This window comes from Gopherus evgoodei, chromosome 5 (genome assembly GCF_007399415.2).
Source record: "Gopherus evgoodei ecotype Sinaloan lineage chromosome 5, rGopEvg1_v1.p, whole genome shotgun sequence".
Lineage (NCBI taxonomy): Eukaryota > Metazoa > Chordata > Testudines > Testudinidae > Gopherus > Gopherus evgoodei.
The window spans coordinates 135369306-135384921 of NC_044326.1; the positions used below are offsets into that span (position 1 = coordinate 135369306).

Consider the following 15616-nt stretch of genomic DNA (forward strand, 5'->3'; position numbering starts at 1 on the left):
GATGCTGCGGGAACTCCATCATGGTATCACGCTGACCTGTGCTGTATGGGAGAGAGAGAGAGCGCGTGTGGGGAAGACAGACAGGACATAACTGTCCCCTATTGCCCACAACATGTCACATCTGCTCATTTAAATATATCAGCTTCCTTGATTAGTCCAACTTTTTGAGCAGCCCTATTAGATCAGTCAAGGGCTGCAGGCTACAAGCGCTATTTCTGCTGCCTTGCTTGCACAGCTGGCAGGAGGAAATGAAAGGAGCGTCCACTCACTTGCAGGGCCGGCTCTACTGTTTTCGCCGCCCCAAGCAGCACACCGAATTGCTGCCACGACTTGGGGGGGGGCAGTCCGTGTGCCGTTAGGGCGGCACACGCGTTTCCGCGGCGGCGGCAATTCAGCAGCAGCTTCTGTCTTCAGCCGCAAGACAGAAGCTGTGTTGCCGCGGACAGCTAAACATAGAAACTGCCACCGAATTGCTGCCGCCGCGGAAACGCACGTGCCACCCTAACGGCGCACAGACTGCCCCCGCCGTCCGGCGGCAATTCGGCGCACTGCTTGGAGACAAAAACACAAGGACTGCCGCCCCTTGCAGATTGCCCCCCCAAGCACCTTCTTGGAATGTTGGTGCCTGGAGCCAGGCCTACTCACTTGTCTCTGTGACAGGGTACCATTTTCTGGGCAGCAGCCCACAAGCTTAGAGCAGGAACTGTGGGGGGATCTCTAGGAGGACAAGACGTGTAGCAGATTACAGAACATGGAGAGACTCTAGCTGGGGAAACAGTCAGGTGACCCTGAGTGCAGACCTCAAGGCCCCCAGGAATCAATCAGGGAAGTGTCATCCTCTCTCACTAACAGGAGCAGCAATGTCTCCAGTGCATACAGTGATAACACCCACATATGGACAGGAGGAACACAGAGGGTAGCTAGTCCTCCTCACCCCTGCAATCACACCTCTGACGGCAGTGTAGACCTACCCTTAGACCTGTAGGGCCAGATCCTCAGCAGGGGTAAATAAGAACAGCTCCACTGATCTCATTGGCACTATGCAAATTTGCACCAGCTGGGGGCCTGGGCTGCAGCACACGTGCACTGCAATCTCAGGTTTTCCATAAAATGACATATGAATGCCTGTGTGTTTTGTGGTGCTCGATATCTAATTGTATTAAGTACACCGGACCCTCGCTAGAATGTGAAATTTGGGAGCCATGCGCGGTACCACATTAATGCAGGGACCATGTTAAAATGAATTATAATTAAAGTAATTAAATTTGGGATCCACGGCCATGACCGCGTTATATGCATGTTTGCGCTATATAGACGCGCATTCTAGCAAGGGTCCGGTACACTTGTGATTCTGATAGAACGGGTACCAGCTCATGCCAAAGCCCCAGGCCAATTTACTTGTGTATTAGTATAGCTCAAAGTGTATAAGAGTGTATTTACTGTTTAAACTTCAAGAAAACTAATGAGATGTTACTGACATTATTTTCATTTATCTATATCTCATTATAATATAATAGCAAACATTTACATTGGGTACGCCCCTGTAACTAAATAACCCACCATGCGAGAAAGAAGCCTTGTGGAATGCAAATGAAGAATTTTAAAAGAAAAGTGCTTATTTCAAAACAAGTGAAGATTGGAGGTCAAAGACTAAAACCATTCCTCACTCTTCATCATCAAAGGAAGAACTCACATGGGTAGTGACCCTGGCAGCTTGTTTTCTGCGAGAGGAAGCTATAAGTATGGATTCAGGGAAAGATGCTTCACCTTGGGACAGTTTGGATTCTAACTGAACGAGAAGACAGAGATCCACAGGATTATTCTGGGTAGCCCTGAGAGACTTTTAGGAAACTGGCAGATTACTACATCTCTGCTACCATTTGAAATTATGGATTGTGAGTCACCTATACATATATTTTACCTGCTTTAACCTCTCAATAACTCTTAGCTAATAAACCTTCCTTTTCTTTTCTTAGCTAATAAACCTTTAGTTACTTTACTATAGAATTGGCTACCAGCATTGCCTTCGGTGTAAGAGCTAGGGTACCAAAATGCTGATCTTCCAGGTCTCAGTTAATAGCACAGAGTAATAGGGGAAATGTTCCTGCATATATTGGGTGCAATTAAATTAGAGCCTCAACACTTTCATTCGCTAGCCATGATCAATGGGATTTCATTAATGCTGCTTGCTTCAGATAGACTAATGCTACCATCATGCTGTCTGGACTGGCTCACCACTGAGACTGCCTGTCTCAGGGCAGACTGCCAGAAACAGGACAGACACCCCCAACTGATGGTGTACTCTCTGATTAGATATCACCAAGCCAGTAACAAATGTGAACTCCTGGATCACTGTGACAGTCTTACCACAGAATCAGGTAGTCCCCTATGTTTTTCATATGCTTTGCATGCCATACACAGAGCAGTGCACAGCATTGCTCTCAGCATAGGGCCAGATGCAGCCACCCTGACCCACGTGAGGAGGGCCTTAAATTGCGAATAGCCTCACTATAATCAATGGGTCTGTTCATAGCACAAGGCACTGCTCAGAGGCGGAATCTGGACCACATTTTGTTTCCATGGAATACTGGGTAATACACACACACACCCTGCTGCTTCCTTCCAGCATGTGGCGTTTTAGAAGCATTTCAAATGACAAGGGATTTGTCTCAGGAGGTTAAAAATGATGTAGAGAGCCATGCATTTCAGATCAGAATTTTGGCTCCAAATACCAACCACGGAATCACAGAAAGAAAAACAAACTGAGAACTGCAGGCCAAACCCTCTGCTACGGGGTAGAGTGGGCAGCCACAGTCCTACTGTCCCCAAACAGTGCAGGGACCTTCTGCATGGTTCTGTGGACCCAGAGGAGTGTTCTAGGGATGGAAATAGGAGGGCAGCTTGGCTTCCTTCCCTCCACAGAAAGCAGGATTCCCAGTGGAAATCTGAGTGGGACTCACTGCTTGGAGGGGACATTTAGGTCTTAGGAGCATGGAACAGAGTCAATGGAAGCTCCCAAGAGGGTCAGAGGGCCACACAGAGCTGATGGCTATCCCTGAGAACAAGCTGGGGGCTGTGAAACTGTGCATGGCTTTCCCAGCAGATATACTGGGACTGTCCACAACCTCTCCACCCTCTCTACAACAACTTTTCCATGAGAGGTACAAATGCCTCTAATTCCCAAAGTTGTGCCTTCTGGTGAGCAGGTTCCCCTCAGTTTAGACTGTGAGCTCTTTGGGGCAGAGACCTGCTTCTCATTATGGCGTACAGCCCCTAGCACAAAGGGGCCTTGATCAGGTTCTTTAGGTACTACTGCCAGGGGCGGCTCTAGAAATTTCGCCACCCCAAGCAGGGTGGCATGCTGCAGGGGATGCTCTGCTGGTCACCAGGAGGGCGGCAGGCAGCTCCGATGGACCTCTTGCAGGAATGCCTGCAGAGGGTCCGCTGGTCCCATGGCTTTGGTTGACCACCGGAGCCGCGGGACCTGCGGACCCTCAGCAGCCATGCCTGCGGGAGGTCCACTGGAGCTGCCTGCCGCCCTCCCGGTGACCCGGCAGAGCACCTCCCGCAGCATGCCGCCCCAAGCAGTGCTTGGAGTGCTGGGGTCTGAAGCCGCCCCCCTCTGCAGTATAAAGAATACTAATTTATCACATGACCTAGTGTTATCACTGTGAAGTCATTGTCAGCCCAGAGGAAAATGCTGTCAGTAAAACTGCAGCTGTTCCACTGAAGATCCAATGACACATGGAATGCTACCTGCAGGGCAGGGCAGGGCAGGGCAGACTCCCAGCCCCTGGGACACAGAGAATGCTAAATATTTTAACGGGCTCAGCAGAGTAATTCCTACAGTGACTGCCGCTCACACCACAGCTCTCGGGGCCCTGGCAGCTCTGCCACTGCCCCAAGTGACTGCTGCTAGTCTCTCATTTTATCCCCCTAAAGCTTCTGAAATCCTGGTAAAAGGACTCAGGATGAGAGAAGCTGTGATTAATCTGGAGTGGGGGGGGGGAGGCGCAAGGTGTTTGAGAGACCTCGACTGATGAATGGCACGTCAGTATCTATGAGTAAAAAGATCAGCAAGGAAGTAATAATGCCCCCCAACTCCCAGCTCATGTCACTCAGCCAAACCTCCAGGGGCTAGGACTGTACTGTACCCTGAAGCACTTGGCGTTTTACTTGAATTTTTAAAACATTCTAACAAAATGCAGCAGTTCAATGCACAACGCCCACATGAAAAATGGAGCCAGTTGGGCTACTATGGAGTGAGGTGCTACCCACTATGAATAAGGGGTCCAGAATCAGACCCGCTGGGAGCAAAGAACATAAACGTACCCTCAGTAGGTGAGAAAATCTTCCGAAAATCTTTACAGACTTTTTCTAACTGGCTGGCCAGGGATTTTTCCCCCAAGTCTCTTCCATGGGAGTCATGTCTTTCTTGTCTTCCTTGTCTAAATTGTCTGTCCAGAGGTGAGGGGTAGGAATTTGAACAGAAGGTAGGGGAAAGAAGGCAATCCTTTGATAAATTTACTGTACCTTCACTGTACTCGGCCCTTTCTCCTAGTGTGCAATCCATAAAAGCCCCAAATGCATTCATGAAACTATACAGATAATATGGTTAGTTTGAGTAACATGAACACACAGAACAGAACATTTGCCATCACAATGTAAAATGAAAGCACCCCCATACCTTTAAAAAGTGTTCTCTCCGTTGTTCCAGCTTTTTTGGTTTTGGGTCTGACTGCAGGCAATAATTAAACAAAAATTAAGAAGTCTCTTTTCTGTCCCATATTTCATTTTCTGAGAGGTTTGTCCCTGGAGCAATAATTGCTCTATTCACAAAGCAGTAGGACAGGTTAGATAAGGGATACAAAGCTACTAAAATAAATTATGCATAAGAATACTGATCTCTCTCAGTGACACGCAGCCCTGATCCCCTGGACACTTCAAACTCTACCACACTTGGTCTGGAATCAACAGAGCACTGAAATGCAGATAAAGGCTAGTTATGAAAATTTCCTGTCCAGAATTGAAGTATAAATAGCATATGCCATACCCTTGGAGAAGAGAGAAAAAAACTTACTGTACAGAGACTTCTTAACCTTTGGAGCCAGAGTTCTTCACCAAAGACAAACTATGCACTGCCCTTCGTAACCCCAAGGAGAAGGAGAAGTCGCTGCTTGTGGCTGTGTGTTAAAATGCTCTGTAGCTGACTCCTCCCACAGAGAGACAATTACTTTGTTTTCTTCATATAAGTAACAGTTAAGGTCGGGTCTTTTCCTCCCAAATAAAGATATAATGCGGTTCTTAAAACAATAAAAAAATCCCCACAAGTGTGTCGTTGACCATGGAAGTATTATCGTGGAGTTTTGTCCAGGGAGGAAACTGGAAGTCAAGACAACGGTTTTAAATTCAACATACTGTAATGGATTTCTAATTCTGAGAGGCACAAAAAGTCAGTGTAGAACACGTTGCTTTTCCTTCCATCAATACTCTTTATATTCCTGTGCTACTAATTTAATTGGTTTCCCGTTAGTGAGATAGGGCTGTAACTTTATCTTGACTGCATTGTCTGCTAGAGTTGCAGAGGAGATTATAGTTCTGAGGCCAGGAGCATACTCTGCTCAGATGAGATACAGCCTAAATGTTTCTTGAAGCAATTCTCTGACACAGGCAGCAAAGGGGCAAACGTGCTACCATTCTGGACGTCCTTCAATAAACAAGCTGGTTTTAATATCAGAAACATTTTTCACAAGAAGAAGCAAAAAATACTATTCCCAGAAAAAAAAAGCTTTGTTATTCTTTCTATTACAGAACATCAATGAAAGGTCAGGCCTTCTGTGTGCTAGGCACCCTACAGGTAGTTAACAAAGAGGACAGACCCTGTCCCAGTGATCTTACAATCCAGGGAGATTTTTGTTTGCAGCATTTACTCTGTCCGGATAAAATAACATTATTAGAATGTTGAAAGGCAAAGAAGTGTGAATGTCAAGCCATTCAAAATTAAGGCAAAGAAAAACAAATGCTTAGGGGGAGATGATTCAAATCCTAGCCAGACCCCTCCAAAACAGAAGGTATCTCCATTTAGATGCTGTGTGTGGTCCCTCCACCCCATATAATTCAACATGAGCTTTACTTTACAGAATGAGCTAGTATTTTATCTTAATGACACCCTCTAAATTACAACCTTCACACCACAGTGCTGCTGTTTGTAAAGTTTTTCACAGCTCAAAGCACAGACAGTTGGGCACATCCACAATCGTCAGGTTGAACTGTGGTCAAGGCGCCTGGACACACTATCGCTCTGCTAAACTCACTGAGCTTCAGTGCCCCCGATATGTCCCCCATAAGTCTCAGCACCTCTCCTTGCCAGCTGTATTTTGGAAGATTTTCAGCAGGCATCATTTTAAGGCGTTCTTTTAAGAGAATTGTGGGTGGAAGAGGTCAAACTCCCACCACTCTCTAGGAAACTCCAAATTCCCTAGAGTGTTTCATAGGAATTGCCTGGCATTTGCACCATTTCCAAGCTGTGTTTGCAACATGGAGGAGGCTGGGAGAAACACTGCTCACACTGGAAAAACTAAGCGTTGGCCAGCTTTCTCCCACCTCGTAAGCTATGGACAGCTGAAAACCAGAGAATCCCAAAACAGCACACTTCATGTAGTTCCCTGTTCCCTTCGGGTGCAGGCCATGCTGGCTAACAAAGGTGGCTATTTTAGTTCAAGAAGTGGAGGCTCATGCCTAAAGATCCAAAGGTCTCAGGTTCAATACCCACAGTCAACACATGCGGCATTACATCATTACACCAAACTTGTCAAAAAATTGTCAGAAAGTTTCAGCCACTTTCTTCATTCATTCCCACTCTGCAGTGTGTGAGAGCACATCTTCTCCCCAGCTCCAAGGAACATGTGTACAACGTATAAAAAGTGCGGCTAGTTGCCTCAGAGATGCCTCTCATGCTGTAGCCCTTAGCAAATATGGGAATGGAACAATGACGGTGCCTCTCTATAAAATGCCTATCTCTGATTAACAACCTCTCATCGGAGGGTCTAATAACTAGATTGTTCCCAAACTATTGCAAACCATTATTTATCATCTTAACTTTTCACAATCTGGATTTTGACTGACTTGGAATTTAGCCCAATCATTTGGCTGGCGTTGTTCCCAGAGTAAATTTTAATAAACTTCTGGCAGTTGCCAAATTTAACAAACTATTTGGCCGATCCGTTGCAGTTTGATATGGCTGACTGACATCTGCCTTGTTGGAAAACTGTAGAGCCAACCCCTTCATTAGATTTCACATGGCGGAGCCAATGTATGGGTGCTACCTCAATTCATCTGTGTGCCACGGAGAAGAGCTGAACCCCCAGTCCAATGTAACCCCCACCCCACAAAGGAAGAGCACACAGCAATATTTCTGTAACAATATCAACCATATCAATGACCTTAAGAGAATCCCGAGGCTTAAAGACGGATTTTCATCATTCTTGCTTTGTTAAAAGAGAATACATGGTTATCTAATTTCTTTTGGGACACAAGTCAGGGCCACCCATCTACAAAAGGGTTGAAGTCAAGCTAAATTGAGTTTCTTGGATGGTCATTGTGGATGGAGCTGCAATAGGGCACCTCAGAAACAAGACAAAATTATTTTACCTCTGCCTGTTAAAAGGAAGGAATCATCCTGGGACAGGTTTTAGGAATATTTTTAGTTTGGTCTCTGATGGGGTGATGGCCCTTTGCCTTGAGAAAGGCACAACCACAGCATGGTTTCCTCCCACGGCTATCAATCACAAAATGTTCTACTCTGTTTGCCTCTACAGTGTGATTCGGCACAGGGAAAGACTGGATGAACTCCATCAAGGAAGGAAATTTGTGGCCCCTTTAAGAGCCAGGCATGATGGAAACCCAGTATTCAGGGTGGAACTAATCTTACCAGAAATAGCAAAGCCTGGTAGAGATAGGATTTGTAGAAAATGAAGGACTTAAAGTCCATCTGGGGAAGCAGGTTTGTTGTTCATGGTTTATAGCCAATTTTTCTCTTTGTAGTGTGTGTTTTTGTAACTACTAATAAATTAGAATTGTTTTAAAAATTGCATATACTGAGTCAGTGCATTTTATGCCAGAGGTTCTAGGGATTCTGCCAACTTTACATCATAATGTACCAGAAGATAAATGTTCAAGGTTCTATGCCAGAACATGGATGAAATATAAACCCTGAGTATACATATAAGGCCAGGGTTTAGGCCCTGATTCAGCAAGGTACTTAAGCACACACAACTTTAAGCCTGTGAGTATTTCAATTGACTTCAGTACACTTTGGGATGGAAGATAAACTACAGAAGAAACATCTAAGCCTTTCTGCATACCTGGATGAACAAGGCACACACAGCACATGGAAATGAATAGATCTTGTATGTCATAAGCCATGCCCAGAAGCAGGAAAACCGAACCATCCCTCTATGCAGAGTGAAATGCTGAGTACACTTTTAGAGTGCGTTTAGAGAAGTGACAGATAGCGCTCAATTATATGCCACCATATCAACATTTTAGCTGGAGCTGAAGACAGGGAATTAAAGTAACTGCCTTGAAAAAAGATTTTGCATTGTTTTTCCATATTAGATACTCATTAAAAATCCTTTTAACAAACAATCCATAAAGAACAATAGAGGAGTGAGGATAGTGACACAGGGCTGGGTTCTCCAGGATGCTTCCACTAGCTGGAGATTCCCCTGTATAGTGGGAATTTCTGCTGGTGCAAAGCCACTAGAGGGAGTGTAGCTATCTTCTACGCCTCCCTGCACCAGTCCCCCGTAAGCAGGATGGGGAAGGTGTTGGGGAGTGGCAGGGCAGAAGCCACAAAAAGCCCAGATATTTAGTAACTTCTTGTCATTACTTTAGCTCAGCGGAGTCTTTTTCTTGAGTGCTCTAATACTCAGACATCTGGTTCATTTTTCTACATTATTTTTAAAGCTCATATAATAAACAGATATTGTCTGCTCACTTTCATGACAATGCTGAAACAGGAAAGCTGTACTAACTAGTTTGTAACTGTGGGAGAAAAAACAGATGAACCACAGAGGTGGCCAAAGAATGCCGATCAGCAAAGGCTGGTTTGGAGGAGAGAGAGAAGTTTTCTCCATTTAAAATTGTGTATTTGTGTATCTATCCATTTTGAGTTTTTTTGTTCCAAAAGGATATTCTCACTTCTACTATACATAAGAAACTGTTCCTTCTTTCTCTTCCTCCCTGCTCCCCTCACCGCACAGCCTTAGGAAATCTTTGATAGTTCACTTCCAACAAAGAGCATGACTAGAGGTAAAGTTTTCAAAAGCATGTAAGTGATTTAGGAGTGTAACTGGTCAAAACTTGGAATTTCCATATTATGAGAAATTCTGACTCTTCAAAACTTGTTTTTATTTCGAATCAGAAAACCAACAATTTCAAAAATTGCCCATAAAACAATTTAAAAAAAAAATTGCTTTGAGGCAATTGAAACGTTTTGTTCCAATTTCAATTTTTTATTTGATAAATTACAATAATATAATATAAAATAAATTTTTAAATGAAAAATATTTCAAAATGAAAAAATTAAAATGTTCCATTCTGATGTCAAAAACTTCCATTTCTGAATCCACGTGTTCTCATGGAAAAATCTTAATTTTTTAACAAAATGGCATTTTCCGGTGGAAAAATATTTCAATGACATTTTCAAACAGCTAGACTTAAGCGTCTAAGTCTCATTTTCAAAACAGACTTAGTAAGAGCCTGATTTTTACAGGTGTTTAGGCACCTAAGTGCCATTGATTTCAATGGAAGTTAGGCACCTAAATATCTGGCCCTTGGCAGTCTAACTATCACTGGAAGCCAATGGTATTTAGACTTCCGTAGGGGTCTAAGTCACTTTTGAAAATGGGATTTAGGCTGCTAAGTCACTTATGTACTTTCGAAAATTTTACCCAAGATCAAACTTGCATAACCCACTGTACCAATAATAGTCACCTAAATGTCTTAAATTCTATCGGAGCACCAAGATTTTGGTAATTCCCTACGTTACTGGCTTTCATCTGTCTCCAGATTTAAAAAAAAAACCCAAATCTATAACTGTAGTTTACACAAAAGAATTTTAAAAAGTTCCTGAAACTGTTAGTAATTCAGCATAGAATCAGAGTTAAATATCAGCAGTTCATCCAGGTGACATCTTGCTTTACTAATCAAGACTTCCTTGCCCAAAGGAAGAGAGTCAACTTCCCTTCTCCAGTAACAGCTGGATTTTTTTTTTTTTTTTACTGTGGAAAACAGGACACGTATGATCCGCAATCAAATCAACATTTCCTAAAAGGTTCCTAAGAATACAGCATCTCACAACAACTTAAAATTACAAACAAAAATGTATGCTTAACATTACCTGCAAAGTTGCAAATACACACTTCAGTAACAAGCTAAAGTGCCATGGCATTTGTAATTCCACCATAAAGGTAGCTGACTTTTCTATATAGCAAGTCAGACTCAAAGTGGACACAAAGACAACATTTTTAGAGCAGTTATCCTTCTAAAACAAAGAGTTTCCTGAAATAAAATATACGTAAGTTAGTATTTCCAAAATTCAGACGTAGATGAAAAGCAGAAAAATAAGTACTGCCTACCAGAATTGTTGAGAGAAAGAGATTTCTTTACAAGGTGGAGGGTTATGCTAGCAAGTTTTTTGTTTCTGTTCATATGGAAACCTGCCTGCGAATGACAGCATGTTTTTTATTTTAACAAGGATTGGCTAGAATGTGTGCTGGCACAGCTATGCATGCTAGAGGAGTCGAAAAGAAGCAATCACCATGATAGGTTTTCCCCCAGCTTTAATACAGTCTTTCTGAAGAATGTAAAATCACCCCATTTCCAAAGCAAACCCAGTTCAATTTAAGTCAGAGAATGATACAGCTAATAGCTGTTCTTTTTTCACATCAGTTCAACGATTTCATCTGCTCGCTGGTTTGCCTACTTTCTAAACAATAAGCAAAAAGTGTGACTGGATTCTGTAGCCTGTTAAAAACGTCCATTCTCGTATTTGCATCATTGGTTCTTCTGGGGGTGTTTGTAAGTGCTATGCAGCATTTATTCATTATAAAAACAAGCACTTAGAGCCCTTGCTCACATCAGGGAACACTTACTCATGCAATTAGTCCTTCTGGTTTCAAGGGCACTGTCTGAACGAGTAAGTGCTCACCCAGTGAGTAAGCGTGAATATGGGTTTCCCAATCTGGCCCCTAAGGGATACAATCTTTGATCGGTACACAAGGATTTCTGAGCGTAACATTGTAAAGAGCGAGAGAAATACCTGTATTATTTTATATAACTATTATATGTACCTCAGTTTATCTACTTGATATTATTCTGTCTGACCACATGGAGTTAAATCAAAAGTGGCTGTTAGGGAGAGGAAACAGGAAATAAAACAATGGCTAAAGATGAGATATCCTTGGGGAAAATACTTCTAGGGTTCTTAAGAGAACAGCAGGTCTGCTCTGAATTAGACATGTCTACCTGCCTGGCTCCAGCCGGGTTAACAGGTTTATTTTTTCTAGGGTTGTGGGCCTAAGATCAAAAGGACACTGACCGGCTAAAAATCCTTGCCAAGACAGGAAAGTGTGGGGAGATATGCATGGGAAGCAGCTTCCCTGGCAGGGGAGAGGGGGTGTGCTGTGGGAGACAGACAGATAGAAACTGCAGCAGGACAGTCTGACCATCCCAGCCCAGAAGTAGGAATACCTGGGATAAGTGGAACTTATCTAAATCTTTTCCATTCCTTGCAAGTTTTGGTAAGACCTAACTGTGTAAGCCTTATTAGTTTAACCCTTTTCTCTGCTTCTTTGCACCTCTGATTTAATACTTTGTTTTGAAGTATATATTGGACCAGAGAAATTTGCCAGACAGGATTGGACCAGTGATCCATCTGGTAAAGAATCTCTCATCTCTGATAATAGCCAGTAACATCAGGGGAAGGTGGAAGACAATTTGGAGCTGACAATTAGGAAGAAACTTTCCCTTTATATGACTTGTCTAAAGGGAAAATTTCTTCCAAACCCCTGTCAGTTAGTGGTTGGCTTATTCCCTGAACTAGGAAGGTTTGTATCCCTACTATTAAAAACAACAAAAATAAATAAAAGCAAAATGGTGGATGTTCACATTAGCCATATAAATGTTTAATCCTTCTTTGAATCCTCCTGTAAATAATTCCCTGGATCACCCCACCATTCTTTTTTAAGATTGGTACAATATTTGCTACCCCGCAATCCTCCAGTATAACAGTGGATTTTAATGAGGGATTGAGTATTTTTGTAACTTCATACTTCATTCTTAAGCTCCCTCACAGCTCTCTGGGCAGGTCTACACTGCGTTTAGGAGTGAGTCTCCCAGCCCGGGTCCACGGACTTGCACTAGTATTCTGAAATGAGCTGTGTAGCTGTTCCAGCTTGTGCTGAAGTTCAGGCTCTGAACCCCGGGGAAGGGACTCAAGACCCTGAGCTCCATCCTTGAGAGCCTGAGCTCCGGCCTGAGCCGCAATGTCCAAGTATTGTCTACCAGGGCCGGCTCTACTGTTTTCGCCTTCCCAAGCAGCATGCCAAATTGCCACCGTGGACGGTGGGGGCAGTCCGTGTGCCATTAGGGCTGCACACGCATTTCTGTGGCGGCAGCAATTCGGCAGTAGCTTCTGTTTTCAGCCAGAAGACAGAAGCTGCGCCACCGCGGACAGCTGAACGTAGAAGCTGCCACTGAATTGCCGTCGCCACGGAAACGCGCCTGCCACCCTAAGGACACACAGAGTGCCCCCGCCGTCCGCTGAGCAATTCAGCAGGCTGCTTGGAGGCAAAAATACAGACTGCCGCCCCAAGCACCTGCTTGGGATGCTGGTGCCTGGAGCCGGCCCTGCTGTCTACACAACTATTCTTGGAGCAGTAGCATGAGCTCCACTAACACAAGTCTTTGGAGCCAGGCTGGGAGGTATGTTGTGAGATTTAGTGTAAACATGCCCTTAGGATTCTAGCATTTGCTCCGAAGGACTTGTATCTTTTTAATTTATGACTTTGTTTCATCTCCTCCTTAAAATGTTATTCCATAAGTTGGGTAGCTGAACCGGTATGGACAGTAGAAATTTACTCCTGGTACAGACCTGCTGGGCTAGTGTCACAAAAGGACAGAGGCACATAACTGACACTTTAGGCACCTAAATCCCAGAGCCGGGCACTACTAGTATTCACCAAACCCCCACTCAGCTGCTGCCGAAGTCTGTAGGTGCCTAAACTCACTTGGGGCCTAAGTTTTTGCGGTAAAGTTCCCTAGGTGCCGATGCTCCTGGCTCTCAGCACATGCACAGCCCTCAGGAGCCCTCTAGGCATCCGGACTCCTAAGCCTCAGAGCAATGCACAAATTGGTAGAAGATAGGCATTCCTCCACCCAACTCACCTGCAAGGCCCAATGTGGTAGGTGGACTTGAAGGCCATCTAGCAGACCAGGCCCCAGACACAAGCTCACACAAAACAGCCAGGCAGCTGGGGCAGAAGGAGGAGGATCACCAGCACTTCCCTCAAAAGTTTTTGCTCAGTGATTAGGGGACTCACCTGGAATGGGGGAGTTCAAGTCTGTCCTCTGCCTGTGAGGGAGAAGGGAGTTGCCACCTCTCAGGCGAGTGACATAACCACTGAGCTATGGGACAGTCTGCTATGGGACTCCCCCAGTCTCTCCTCTTGAAGCTGTTCCACTGTGATCAATAATTAAAGAGCCATTCGAGTGGGGGAACTGGATGCTGGCTCTCCCACATCCTGGTGAGTGCTCTATCCACCAAGCCACAGAGTCATTATCATACTTGTACTCTGTCCCTCTCTCTGTCTCTCTCCTCCCCACCCCCTGCCTCCAATGACTATTTATCCACAGTGGAACATAAGAACGGCCATACTGGGTCAGACCAAAGGTCCATCTAGCCCAGTATCTTGTCTACTGACAGTGGCCAGTGCCAGGTGCTTCAGAGGGAATGAACAGAACAGGTAAATCATCAAGTGATCCATCCTCTGTTGCCCATTCCCAGCTTCTGGCAAACAGGCTAGGGATACCACCCCTGCCCATCCTGGTTAATAGCTATTGATGGACCTATCCTCCATGAATCTATCTAGTTCTTTTTGGAACCCTGTTATAGTCTTGGCCTTCACAACATCAGCTTTAGCAGGAGAGACTGAGGGAGCCTGCATCAGAATATCCCATAGCCCAGTGGCTAGGGCACTCACCTGAGAGGTGGGAGATACCTCTTCAAATCCCTTCCTGCCTAAGGCAGAGGGGGGCACTTGAACCCAGGGTCTCCCACATCCCAGATGAGCACCCTACCCATTGGTTAAAAGTTATAAGGGAGCACCAAACTCAGGCTTTGTGAATCCCAGTAGTTTTCTAGGCCTAACAGTTAGATGTGGTGATGCGGAGCATTGCAAGGCCTAAGTTCATTTGTGAACCTAGCCCAAAATGATTACCCTCCAGGAGCATGGATGGTATGGTGACTCTGAAGGGTTTCTGAGTGTCACAGCGCCTCCCAGGGTTACTCCTGGGGTGACACAGCTCACACTCCGCCCCTTACTCAGGGCTGTGCCTGAAGTCTCTGTCTAGCCCCTTGGCACAACACAAAGCAGGAGCAATACATTACATGCAGTACTTCAGCAACTGTAAGCTGTGGTTTTGTTCAGAAGATAGCTGGCTTCCATTGAAACAGGAATAACCCATTATAGTAAAAACACAAAGACAGGAGAGAGAAGAGAAGACAAGAAAAGAAATGGGAAAAGTTCTTCCTGATTTGATTTTATAAACCTATCTCTGCTACATCCAAAACCTTATACATTAGTTAATATTTATCATTGATTCTATATATAAAGTAATATTCAATTCAAATTAGACAGTAATCTAAGCTAACAAGCGGCTTGTTAGCTGAAGAGTCATGCATTTATCCATTATTACATGGCTAAAAATAGAACCACTTTGAGTAGTAGTTAGAACTGCAGTACATGGTGTATTCCAGTAAAAGTAAATGTGGATATAAAAAAGCAAAAGAGAAAAGAGTCTAATGCAAACAGATGGCTAATTAAATTTGTCCCTGTACAAGCATAGGGGCAGATTCTGCCACACTTGTTCCCAGTGCACTGTTCTCTGCTCTGCAGGTAGTGCCCACTCACTTCAATGAAAGGCAGCATTGTCTATGGATGGAAACAGAAGACTGGGTTCTGTCACCTGCTGTGTGACCCTGGGAAAGTCATTTGACCTCTGTGTCTTCCCTCCCACACTGTCAGTCTTGTCAATTTAGACTGTAAGCTCTTTCAAGCAGGGACTGTCTATTGCTCTGTGTTTGTGCAGTGCCTAGCACAATGGGACCCCAATCTCAGTAACGCTGGAATACAAATACACTGAAGCATGAACTAAACTTCCATTCAATGTGAGTTATGGTATCAGAATCTAGCCTATGAGGTTTTCATTCCTCCAAACATAATTTTTTTTTAAGATTGCAGTAAAATTTAATTTAGAGACTCCAAGCAAGGGTTTCCTTTTGCTCACTTACACTTCAAGCTAGGTTCTAGGTTGTTACTGGTCAAACCACTTG

General features: G+C 44.3%; 1 protein-coding gene across 3 annotated transcripts in view; it reads right to left on the minus strand.

The window, feature by feature from the left end:
- CSGALNACT1 (chondroitin sulfate N-acetylgalactosaminyltransferase 1) overlaps positions 1-15616 on the minus strand; it is a 101563-nt gene that overhangs the window by 51212 nt on the left and 34735 nt on the right. The window contains exon 1 of one of the 3 annotated variants that reach the window (XM_030565304.1): positions 10641-10726. The exons of 1 other annotated variant lie outside the window; for it this stretch is intronic. The gene's annotated coding sequence lies outside the window, so the exon portion shown is untranslated. Of the gene's footprint in view, positions 1-5080; positions 5185-10640; positions 10727-15616 lie in introns of those variants that run through there. One more of the 3 variants, XM_030565305.1, reaches the window with a different exon arrangement.